We start from the raw sequence: 12,011 nt of genomic DNA, 5'->3' as shown, positions 1-12,011 counted from the left end.
TAATTCTGGAGTTTTTCTCTTTGTTTTGACACATCCAAGTCAAAGGTGCATGATCTGTTATCAACCGGAATTTCCGACCTAGCAGGTAGTATTTAAGTGACTCTAATGCCCATTTAATAGCGAGACACTCCTTTTCTACAATAGAGTAGTTTTTCTCTTGTGGATTTAGTTTCCTGCTCAAAAAGAACACAGGATGTTCTTCACCCTGATATTCCTGGGAAAGGACAGCTCCTAAGCCCACATCAGAAGCATCTGTCTGAACTATGAAGCTTCTGGAGAAGTCCGGAGTTACTAAGACTGGCTGGGCACAGATAGCCTCCTTCAGTCTTTTAAAAGCTTTGTCTGCTTCAGGGCTCCACTTAACCATAACTGGGTACCTCGCCTTAGTAAGGTCAGTTAGAGGAGCAGCAATGGTAGCAAAATCTGGAATAAACCTCCTATAGTAACCAGTCAAACCCAAAAATGCCCTTACTTGTTTTTTGGTAAGTGGCTGTGGCCATTTTTGTATGGCTTCCACTTTTGCAGTTTGCGGTTTAACCAATCCCCTCCCAATTGAATATCCTAAGTACTTAGCCTCTTCTAAACCAATAGTACATTTGGAAGGATTGGCAGTTAAACCTGCCGAGCGGATAGAATCAAGCACTGCTTGAACTTTGGGAAGATGGGATTCCCAGTCTGTACTGTGGATGACAACATCATCCAAATAAGCAGCGGCATAGCGAGTATGAGGTTTAAGAATTCTGTCCATCATTCGTTGGAATGTGGCAGGCGCACCATGTAACCCAAATGGCAATACAGTGTACTGAAACAGGCCACTGGGTGTTGAAAAGGCTGTTATTTCTTTGGCCCGGTCCGTGAGAGGGACTTGCCAGTAACCTTTTGTCAGGTCTAGAGTTGTCAGATACCGTGCTTTACCCAGTCTTTCTATTAACTCATCAACCCTTGGCATTGGGTAGGCGTCAAATTTTGAGATGCCATTCAACTTCCGATAGTCATTACAGAATCTCCATGTGCCATCAGGTTTTGGCACCAATACAATAGGACTGCTCCAGTCACTCTGGGATTCCTCAATGACTCCAAGTTTTAGCATTCTTTCGACCTCTAAGTTTATAGCCTCCCGCCGGGCCTCAGGTATTCTATAGGGTTTGAGATTAACCCTCTTCCCTGGTTCTGTCACTATGTCATGTTTGATAACATTAGTCTTTCCTGGGACTACAGAGAAAACATCCTTATTTCTTCTGATAAAATCCCTGACCTCTTGCTTCTGATGCATAGATAGCGTCTCGGCTATATTTACCTCTGGCTCGGCCTTAGGAGGCTCTGAAGGCTTTAAAGCCACCAAGACCTCTCTGTCTTTCCAAGGTTTCAGCAGATTTACGTGATACAACTGCTCAGGCTTTCTTCTACCTGGTTGCCTAACTTTATAATTGACGTCACTCACTTTCTCAATTATCTCGTATGGTCCATGCCAAGTTGCCAGGAACTTATTCTCTACTGTAGGGACCAGTACCAATACCCTGTCTCCAGGCTGAAACACTCTGATTCGAGCATTACGATTATAACTGTTTTTCTGAGCCTGCTGAGCTTTCTGCATGTGTTCCCTGACAATAGGTAGAATAGTAGCCATTCTATCCTGCATTTGAGCTATGTGCTCAATTACACTCCGGTGGGGTGTGCTCTCCTGCTCCCAGGTCTCTTTAGCTATATCCAGCATTCCACGGGGATGCCTCCCATACAACAATTCAAAAGGAGAGAAGCCTGTGGAGGCCTGCGGAACTTCCCTAATGGAGAACATTAGATATGGCAATAAAAAGTCCCAGTTTTTCCCGTCAGTGTCAATTACTTTACGTAACATACTCTTAAGGGTTTTATTAAACCTTTCTACTAAACCATCAGTCTGTGGGTGATATACTGAGGTCTTAAGGTGTTTAACCTGCAGGAATCTGCATAGCTCTTTGGTGACCCTGGACATAAAAGGGGTCCCCTGGTCCGTCAGGATTTCTTTGGGGATACCCACTCTGCTAAACATCAGCATTAGCTCCTTTGCTATTGACTTTGCAGAAGAATTACGTAAGGGTATGGCTTCAGGGTATCGCGTTGCATAGTCCAGAACGACTAGTATATACTGATGTCCTCTAGCGGATTTTATCAGTGGCCCTACTAAGTCCATAGCGATCCTTTCAAAGGGCACATCTATGATAGGTAGGGGAACTAGTGGACTACGAAAAGCCTTGAACGGGGCCCTGTGCTGGCATTCAGGGCATGAAGAGCAATAGTTTGCTATAGCAGCAAGCACTCCAGGCCAGTAAAAACGTTTAAGGACTCTCTCTCTGGTTTTCTCAACTCCAAGGTGTCCTCCTAGTATGTGGCTGTGAGCCAACTTCAATACTATATTACGGAAAGCCTGTGGAACCAACAGCTGCTTAATAGTATCTGCAGCTTTCTTTTCTACACGGTAGATTAGGTCATTTAACGTTTCAAAATAAGGGAATGACAGTGCTTCTCCTGGCTGAGCAGCAACCCCATTTACAACCCTTATATTGTTTCGGGCTGCAACTAAAGTGGGATCTTCCCACTGGGCGCTTTTAAAGTTACCAGGACTGATCCCTATGTCTAATAATTCATCATTCTCTGCAGTATTAGCCGGCTCCTCACTAGTTTGTACTGGGTTATCCCCCACTAGTACTGGTTTAGGGTAGTAAGATTTGCCCTGGTGTCTCTCCCGTTGGTCAAAATCCAATTCGGTATTGGCAAAAGGAAACACATAATCCTCATCAGCTTGGTTAAATTCTGATGAGCTTTGGCCTTTCTTTTCTGCAGAGGCCCATAATTCTAGAAAATGGGGAAAATCTCTACCTATTACCACCTGCTGGGATAGTCTGGGTACTACACCCACTCTGTATTTTAGAGAACCATACGGGGTTCCAATATTTACTTCTGCTGTGGGATACTCTCTCTTATCCCCATGAACACAGATAATTCCCACCTTTTGCACATGATCAGACTTCACATAGGGTATTACAGATTCTGCTATTAATGTGACCATACTGCCTGAATCAAGTAATGCTTTAGACATTTTTCCATTCACATTAACATAGCACCAATAAGGGTTATCATAGTCATTGTTAATAGACGCAACACAATTAAACAGAAATGAATGCATTCCCTCATTTTCACCCATATTGCACTCCATAGGTTCATCCTTCAAGGGGCATTCCTTAGCCATATGACCAGCCTCATTGCATCTAAAGCACTTCACAACATAGTCTGACCCCCAATTAGTTCCTCTCCCAGGCCTATTACGTCTGGTTAACCCTCTGAGTCCTGGAGTATTGTCCCTGGTGTCCTGAGAATATAGTTGTGGTTCTTCCGCCCCCCTTAAACCCAGAACAGTCTTACCAAGTCTTGCAGAATCCTTGAGCTTAGAACTGCGGGGTTTATCTGGTGAAGCAGGGCTCAACAGTTCTCCTGCAGCCACATATCTTTCCACCAAGGCAATTAGCTGGTCTGCTGTATGTGGATCACTCTGGCTGACCCACCGACGCAGGGCTGCTGGTAAACCACGCAAAAATCGATCCATCACTAGGATTTCCACAATGTGGCTAGGTGAATTGACTTCAGGTTGTAACCATTTCCGGGCCAGATGTATGAGGTCAAACATTTGGGATCTTGCAGCTTTGTCCTGGGAAAATGCCCATGAGTGGAATCTTTGGGCACGTACTGCAGAGGTTACCCCTAGACGTGCCAGGATCTCAGCTTTCAATTTTCGGTAGTCGCTTGCTTCTGCAGGCTCTAGGTCATAGTATGCCTTCTGCGGCTCTCCGCTCAGGAACGGTGCCAGTACACTTGCCCACTCGGTAGCCGGCCACTTCTCTCTCTCTGCTGTGCACACGGGTAGCATTTTGCTGCTCTTCACGGGTTACTTTAAATGCCTCAAGTTGTGCCACTGCAATCTGTTGCACTAAGGATTCAGTGCTTTCTATTTGTGCTTTGGTCAGGAGTTTAGCATTCTCTGCCTGGGTCAGTACCAATTGCTGCAGAACTGCACTGTTTTCTGTAGCTCTCCTGTTAGCCTCCTGTTGCACAGTGGTGGATTGGATCAACGCCTTGATAATATCCTCCATGTTGAGCTGTAACTGACTTCTACCCACAGACTTACGTGGATGCCCGCATTCTCCACCATATGTGACAAGCCTCCCTTTTCCTTGGGACTTTTGTCAAGGATCTTGGCTGTAACCACAGTCTTCTAGGGTAAATGAAGTCCAGGACACATCCAGCTCAGCTTCAATGTTTATTTTCAAGGAACAAACAGCAGCAGTTGTAAGCAGAATAACAGTCTTCGCTTAGAACAAAACAGGTCACAATTTACCATCAATATGGCTTTGCAGAGAGAAACCACCCCTCAGTTTATCAGCTCTCCTAGCTGGCATAACAGTGGCTTCCTCTCTGAATCAGGCTCAAACCCTTTTACCTTCTGCCTGCTAAATTAATTAGCCACAGGTGAGCTGTTACTTAGCCCACACCTGTGGAGCTCCTGTCCAGAATGCAGGCTCTGGACTGGATCAAAACAGCAATTAGTGCTGTTGGAGCACTGGCCCACCCTGCTCTTCCAGGTGCTCCGCCCCAGGGACCCTTACCATGTTTTGCAAACTGCCAGTAGTGCAGTTTGTAAACAAACAACATATTTCCCTGGGACATATTTTAAAGCAGGCTACTATTGACCAAGGCTGGTCTAATATACCTGCCATCTACCACTTTGCCAGACCTTGTGTCACACAATCCACACATATACCAATCCACTCTCACTGTCACTCTCATGCTTTCCTACCTTTCCTCTTTTCTCCTTACAGCTCCTTTTCCTTCTCTTCGCTTCTCTTCTTCAGTTCTTCTGTCTTCTTCCGGGTCAGAGGGCACGGACAGTGGTGGGCGCGGCTTCAGTGTTGTGCGCTGGGATCTGACAACAAACCCCGGCGCACAGCAGCTGTTGCCGCGCGGATCACAAGAGAGCGGTATCGGGAGATCCTTGAACCGGCCTAAAATCACTCAAGGGAGCCGGAGGTCTGTTAAAGACCTCCGATACCGCTCCCTTGCGAGCCTGCTCCTCCAGCGGCGGACATTACTGTCCGTCTCTGGAGGGGTGCCCCCCTGATGAGCGGCACCCGGTGCGGACCGCCCCCCCCCCGCTAGGTACACTACTGGCAGCAGCGGTACAGTGGCGTTGGACCCCGCGGCGGCAGCGGCGGGCCCCGCGACGGCGCCCCCTGGAGTGTGGCGCCCTCTGCGGTCGCACAGGTCGCACACCCCAAAGGCCGGCCCTGTATATAGCCCCATCAAATTCCGTAGCGCTGTACAATAGGTGGACAGGAAATAACAAGGAGTGTATAACATAACAAATTGACTAACAGAGACAACAGATGAGGAGGGCTCTGCTCATAGGAGCTTACAGTGAGCTAGTCTCTTTTTTTGTACAAACTGTCACGATTTGGAGATCTCATGGGGTTCTCCCGGAGTGTAAAGGTGACCCTAGATGTGGGCTAATATTCAAATTTATTTTGAACATTTACTTTGTACTTTTCCTGCCCTGAACTTCTAAGCATTGTTATTAAAAATATCATTTGAATGCAGACGTCTAATAAGTAGAACCCAGAGACCCCTCTCTCTAGTCTCTTTCTACATAACTAATCATCATGTAAGCAGGGTTTCTGAACTGCACTTCTGCTGCGTCAGGTGGTACATGATAAATTATTTATATTTAAGAATAACTGCAGTTTGTGGACCGTGTTTGCATCTCAGGTACAAATGCTACATGCTCGTCCTTGTGCCCACCAATATATAATAATATAAACAGTTGAACCTTGGTATAAAGTAGGGGGATTGTAGTTAATATTGCTCAAGGAAAGCTATGGGTAGACAATAATAAGAGTGATGAATCTGGGAAAGATTTATGAACTTTCATCTTCTTTCAACATAGCATTTTATCCTTTTGAGACTGAATTGTTCTCAGGATCATGTCAACACTTTCAAGAAAAAAGGGAAAAAAAGACTAGCAAGTATTTTTCAGTTGCTGCAAAGCTGTAAAATTCATGTGAATGTTGACTCAGAGTATATTTTATGCATGAGTATAGGAAGTGTTGTTGCATACAAAGTGTTATTAAGTGCCAGAGGGGTAGGACACATCTCACAATATTTTGAAAGTCTCTGAAAGTGTTAAAGAATGTACGTCTAACTGGGATAAAGGTCAGAAAAAAATAAATCTCAGAACAAAAATATTGAGGCTTACATTAGCAGAGTCCTTATATTTAAATGGAAATTGTTCTGAGGTTTATTTAGAGTTGTATTTACTATAGTGAATCAGTATATATATATATATATATATATATATATATATATATATATATATATATATATATATATATATAAAACATAAAACTTTATAACAACTCTAAAAACCATACACTTAAAACTGTTTCTTTAGCTGTATGTTAAAAGATTTCAGAATTGGAGCAATTACATCTGAGTTTTGAAAAACTATCCTAGAGGTATTCTTTATACCAAAGGTCACTCATAAGAACTGTCAAAATAAAGTTAACAGTTTGTGACAGTTCTTGTACCAGCGTTCTGCAAACCAAAAAGATAAAATGTTATATGTCAATGTCATTTGTCAAGTTTACAAAATGTTGCATAGAGGTATCAGGTATAAAATGATACCTAATTCAGTCTTCAAATAAAGTCTTCACAGAAAAGGGGAATCCATTCTATTTAAAAAATGTAGGTAACATTTATGATCTTTATTTCATTACAGAACATAATTCTTTAGATTTTTACTGAAAACCTAAACCAAGTGCAGTGTATTATTACAGTGTATGGTAAAAAATATGAAAAGATTCTGGTTTTATTGTCTTTTCCACATATATGACGTATGTGTATATACATATATATATATATATATATATATATATATATATATATATATCTTTAACTTTCAGATCTTCCTCTGCATCTTCATCATCTTCTATCTGCTCCCCTCTTGTCTCTCTTCTCTATTCTATCTTCAATGTTCAATCCTTAATCTGCGATCATCTAACCCAGCAGCAACTTCCTCAGTTTAGCTCCTGATCCTCCAATCAGGGAAGAGGACACCACTCCAAGCACCATTATTTTGCCCTCACATTAAACTGTCGGCAGTTGGTAAATTCACAGATTCGTCCAAAGCCTGAAAACAAGACACTCACAAATCAGCGGAAAATTAAGCAAAAAGCTCTTAACTTTCACCTGAAATTCGTAGGTCCATATTCACTCACTCAATCGGGAGGATGTCACAGCAGATGCAGAGAGAAGGTCAGCAGAAGTAGTTGTCAGAGAAGATGGGGAAACATTTAGAGAGCGTGAGAGAGTGAATGAGAGTGAGAGTCTGAGAGAGTGTGAGTAAATGAGGACCGACGAATTTCAGGTGAAAATTCAGAGCTTTTTGTTTTCAGCCTTTTCGGGGCTTCATACAAATTACCAAATGTACCAAAATTTGGTACATTTGCAATTCGTACAAATCTAAATGCACAGGTCTCATGATACAAGTTAAGCTGTACAAGATAATTGTAACACCATCCTAAAAAGGGAGTGGAGTAGAAGAAGAGTGGTATACATGGATACAGTGTAACCCATACTTTAACCAATAGTACCAAGTGGAGATAAATTTTGTATATCAATCGGTCCTTGTGGCTGCTACCAATGTAATGCAGAGACTTTGTAGCATGAACAAATTGTACTAATAAAGAATGCTCATTGACAACGATGAGCCTATCCGTGTGATGTAGCAAACCTAAATCTGGTGTCCAAGAGGGTACATTTTCTAAAACAGAAGAAAGCATAAAGTGTATATAGGTTTCTAAAATTATACTATATACTTAGCCCACTTTACAAATTTACTCAGAGTATAGTATCCATATATTGGAACTTCGAAGGCAACACAATGCTCCAAGGCATAAATATTGGGGATTCCGCCACACTATACGGCCATATATTGCTTAGCCCGCCATTACGTCAAAGTACCCAAAGTTAGAGTTCTACCTAATTTTTGCATGGCTATATTGCTTACCAATAGTGGGAATGCTTTGCATTTAAGATCTAAAGAGACTCTCAAGCAATTTAAAGGCTTCTCTGGACACCATTAATTGGACACCTATGTGGCAGGAGGGGCTGCTCAACCTTAAGATTTGGTCAAAACCTGCAATTATGCATAGCACAAAATATATGAAAAATAGAGGTGTGCACAACATAGAATAATGCTGCTAGAATAATCATGACCAATAAGTACACAAATCAAAGCTATACCCAGTGAATACTATTCAAAAAACACCTATCTAAGCATTTATTTTTGTATATACACGCATACCTTAAAACGTTTCAATTGGCCTGAGAAAGATGCTTGTGTTAGGGATGTGATCAAAGGATACAAGACCTGTGACATTGTGAGTTTTTGATACCTGTTTGTGTAACTCACTATGGTATTTACTATTTAGTAGAATAAAATTGTGTTTTATTGATGCTACTAATAGATTAGTGGTGGTTTATATACACATCATGTTTAAGGCTACAAGGCACTGTGATAAACTGACACCCAACAAACCTTCTGAGCTCCAAGAAAAAAAAAGGGCCAGAAGGCAAAAAAGAACCATCGGGCAGTATGCACAATACAAAACTTTTAAATTAAAATACATAAATCAGTAATTCTTAGTATAAATAAATCTCCAAATGTAGATAAAACAAATTTAAAAAAATGTAGATAAAACAAATTAAGTCCCCCAAAAAATTAATGATTATTTTATCATTTTATTTTAAATTATTAAAGATAGCTCTTATTAACTTTATTAACTTATTTTATTTGTTCTGTCTATTCTGTCAGGATTTACCGTCATTTGTCTCAAAATTGTCTAAAATACAATTTTAACAATAAGTGTAAAAAGGTTACGGTTCAATAGAAAACAACAGTAGCTGAAGACTTCTGAAAGGTGTAAAAAACATTAAGGTTTAAGTTGAGAAATATCACAGATATGTCTCCCTCTCACTTTATTGCAATAGACAAAGTTAGGATCAGGTTTGGCCTCTTATCCCCGAATCCCTCCAGATAATTATTTGAAGGGTCTTAAAATGGGTTTTATCAGACTGCTTCCAACAAAATAATTATAGCTTTTTGACACTCAAACTTATCCCAGTCATTGGGATACAGACATCAGATTTGCTGTAAAAAAAAACATCACATATACAGTTTTTTATATATATAATCACCTAAAATAACCCCCAAGTAATTTCAAGGTCAGTTTTAGGCCCTGTTTGGTTTCTTCATTTTTTGTCAACAAATAACCCTTTTTCTTTTAACAGTATAAAGTAGACTTCTGAAAATGGTTTTGATCAATTTGTTTTCGGACAAATAATTTAATTTCCCACCCTTTTGGTTTGGAAAACATTTCTAGGGCTTTTTCCATTTGAAAATGCAATTTGTTGTCACTTACCTTCACTCATGCTCTCACTCACTCTCTTATGCTCTCTTACACTCTATCATACTCTGTCTCAATGTTTCCCTACCTACTATGCCGATCGTTTGTGTGTCTCCATCTTCTTTACCGCGACTCTGTTCTTCTTTCTTCTGTCTTTGTCCATTTCTCCCCAGCTCTGTTATCCAGGTACTCCTGCAAAAGGGTGGAGCGTCCAGGCACAACCTCTCTCTCTCTTGGAGGAATGGGGAAAAGGTTGTCTGAATGGTGCGCGCCGTGACTCTGTCTTTTTGTGGACATATTGCACTCCTTTTTCATTAGGATAGTCTATCAAATGGGTCCCTTTTAAATGTAAAAAAAGGGGAACTCATTGAGTGAACTTTTTGTTCTTATATTTTTCGAATTCAGTTTTATATATTTCAGCTCTTCAGCTCAAGTATGGCCATGCAAATTTAACAGCCACTAGATGTTCTTCTTGCATAGATTACAATATTGTGTAACGGAAGGGAGAATATTTGCACCAATGGATAAATAACTCATTTTTTTTTAGAAACTCAGCTTTCCTCTTCTATTTGCCTTTTAGAAACATAAGGCAAGTGCATTAGTATAGGTCATGGAAAATGCACTAGTTTTAATGGTTTTATATATATATATATATATATATATATATATATATATATATATATAATGTTTAATATAATGCTCTCTGCATATTTTGAAATGTATCTTGAATATTTCAATCTGAAGTGTTTTCACTGAGTAGTAGAGGGTAATAATGCGTGTCTATCTGTTATTCACCCAAACCAATGGATAGATGCATAAATATAACTGTTTACTGATTTAAGGAAAAAAGTTTTCTTCCTGAACTTCAGTACAGAGCCCTGGCAAAAGATTCAGAACAATATCACAATGGAATAAATTAACGTTGCCATATGGTGTTAGAATTTAGCATAGCTACTGGACATGTATTTTATGAAGCCAAGTAAATCAAAAGGAATTAAATTCTTCCTCTTTTGGAAAGAGGCCAACCTAAAGGTCTCTGCTATAATATAACTGAAAGGGAATGTAATTTTTAGGATGTTCAATCGTTTGTAATAACCATATCAGAGATATTATGTTATGTAATGTTATCATATTAAATTAATGTCCTGCAATTAAACCCATATGCTGTAGCCGAAAGGTATTGAAATGATCCTCATGTAAGAAATCGGTGTGAACTGTCAATTCCTATGACTTAAACAATACATTTATTCTCAGCAAAAAATACATGTTTTTTATTATATATATATGTTTTATATAAGATATATATATATATATATATATATATATATATATATATATATATATATATATATGTTTCTTAAACAGGAATTTACCCTCATGTTTTTGCCTATGTTCATCCGATACATTTAGTATTAATATTTTGTGTATTACTGTAAAACCATGAATACAATTTCACAAAAACCCAAACCTATATATAATCCTGAATTCGATCTTCAGAGGTAAGTCAACTGACTTCAATCAAAACCAACCCAAACTACAGCTACCTAGTAAAATTGCTATTGAGCTGGGTTGGATGCTGTTGAATTTCACCTGGTAAGTTTCTCATAGTGTTGGGTTGACTTCAACTCAGCAGCTGTTGAGCTAGTAATTGAGTCTATCATAGTTTATGTTATAACTCATCCATCAATTATGTCATGTGTGTTTACTGTACAGTTGTTCGTTGAATTTGGCAGTCCTGATGAGATTAATGGTGTTCCGGGTTAATTTGCATCCTCAGTCAAAAGCTAAGTTGATTTTGGTTGGACTCGTCTTTCCAAACCTTTTTATTTTTTTTAAAGAAGTTACTTGTCGTAGAAAAGATGGCAAACTAGTCAACTTCAGTTCAATATGGGGGTCAGTGTAGTAAATAGACAAGTTGCATAGTTTTGGTTTGCAAAAATATATATCGCTATAGAGAATGTGCAGAGCTAGTTCATTTATATATATAAAATACGTTTAGTGCCCGTCTTAAGATGGTGCCTAGCAGAGGGCTTGTGAACTTTCAGGAAAGCTATAGGAGGGAAAACAGAGAGATGAAGAAAAGAAAAGACGATTTTTAAGGTGACAAAAGGGAAGTAGTTTTGGTATGTATACAGGAATAAATGCAGAAATTGTAGATTTGCCAAAGTAGTCCAAATTAGGTTAAATACCTTTTTTAAATCTTGCAAGTAGCCTGGCTCAGGGTAGTGGCTTTCAGAGGCTACAACATCACTGAAGTATGCTTTTTTTTTAAGAAATTCTTCATTGTAGTTGATCCATTCGCTTAATTTGCGAGTTGAGAGGTATCATTGGTAAACTGCAGTTTCTGGCTGCGTCATCTAAGACCACTGCCGCTGATACAATAAAACATTAATAACTATTGATCAGATTCCGCTTGCAATTTTTCCTGCAACTGTGAGATTTCAATCATTTTGAAGTGCATTTCAATGGAGCTCCAAAAGCAATTGAATGAAATTAAAGTCTTTCGAACTGACTGAGATA

Source organism: Spea bombifrons, chromosome 2, assembly GCF_027358695.1.
Source record: "Spea bombifrons isolate aSpeBom1 chromosome 2, aSpeBom1.2.pri, whole genome shotgun sequence".
Classification (NCBI taxonomy): domain Eukaryota; kingdom Metazoa; phylum Chordata; class Amphibia; order Anura; family Pelobatidae; genus Spea; species Spea bombifrons.
The sequence above is the reverse complement of the archived record's forward strand: the minus strand, read 5'-3'. Positions refer to the sequence as shown.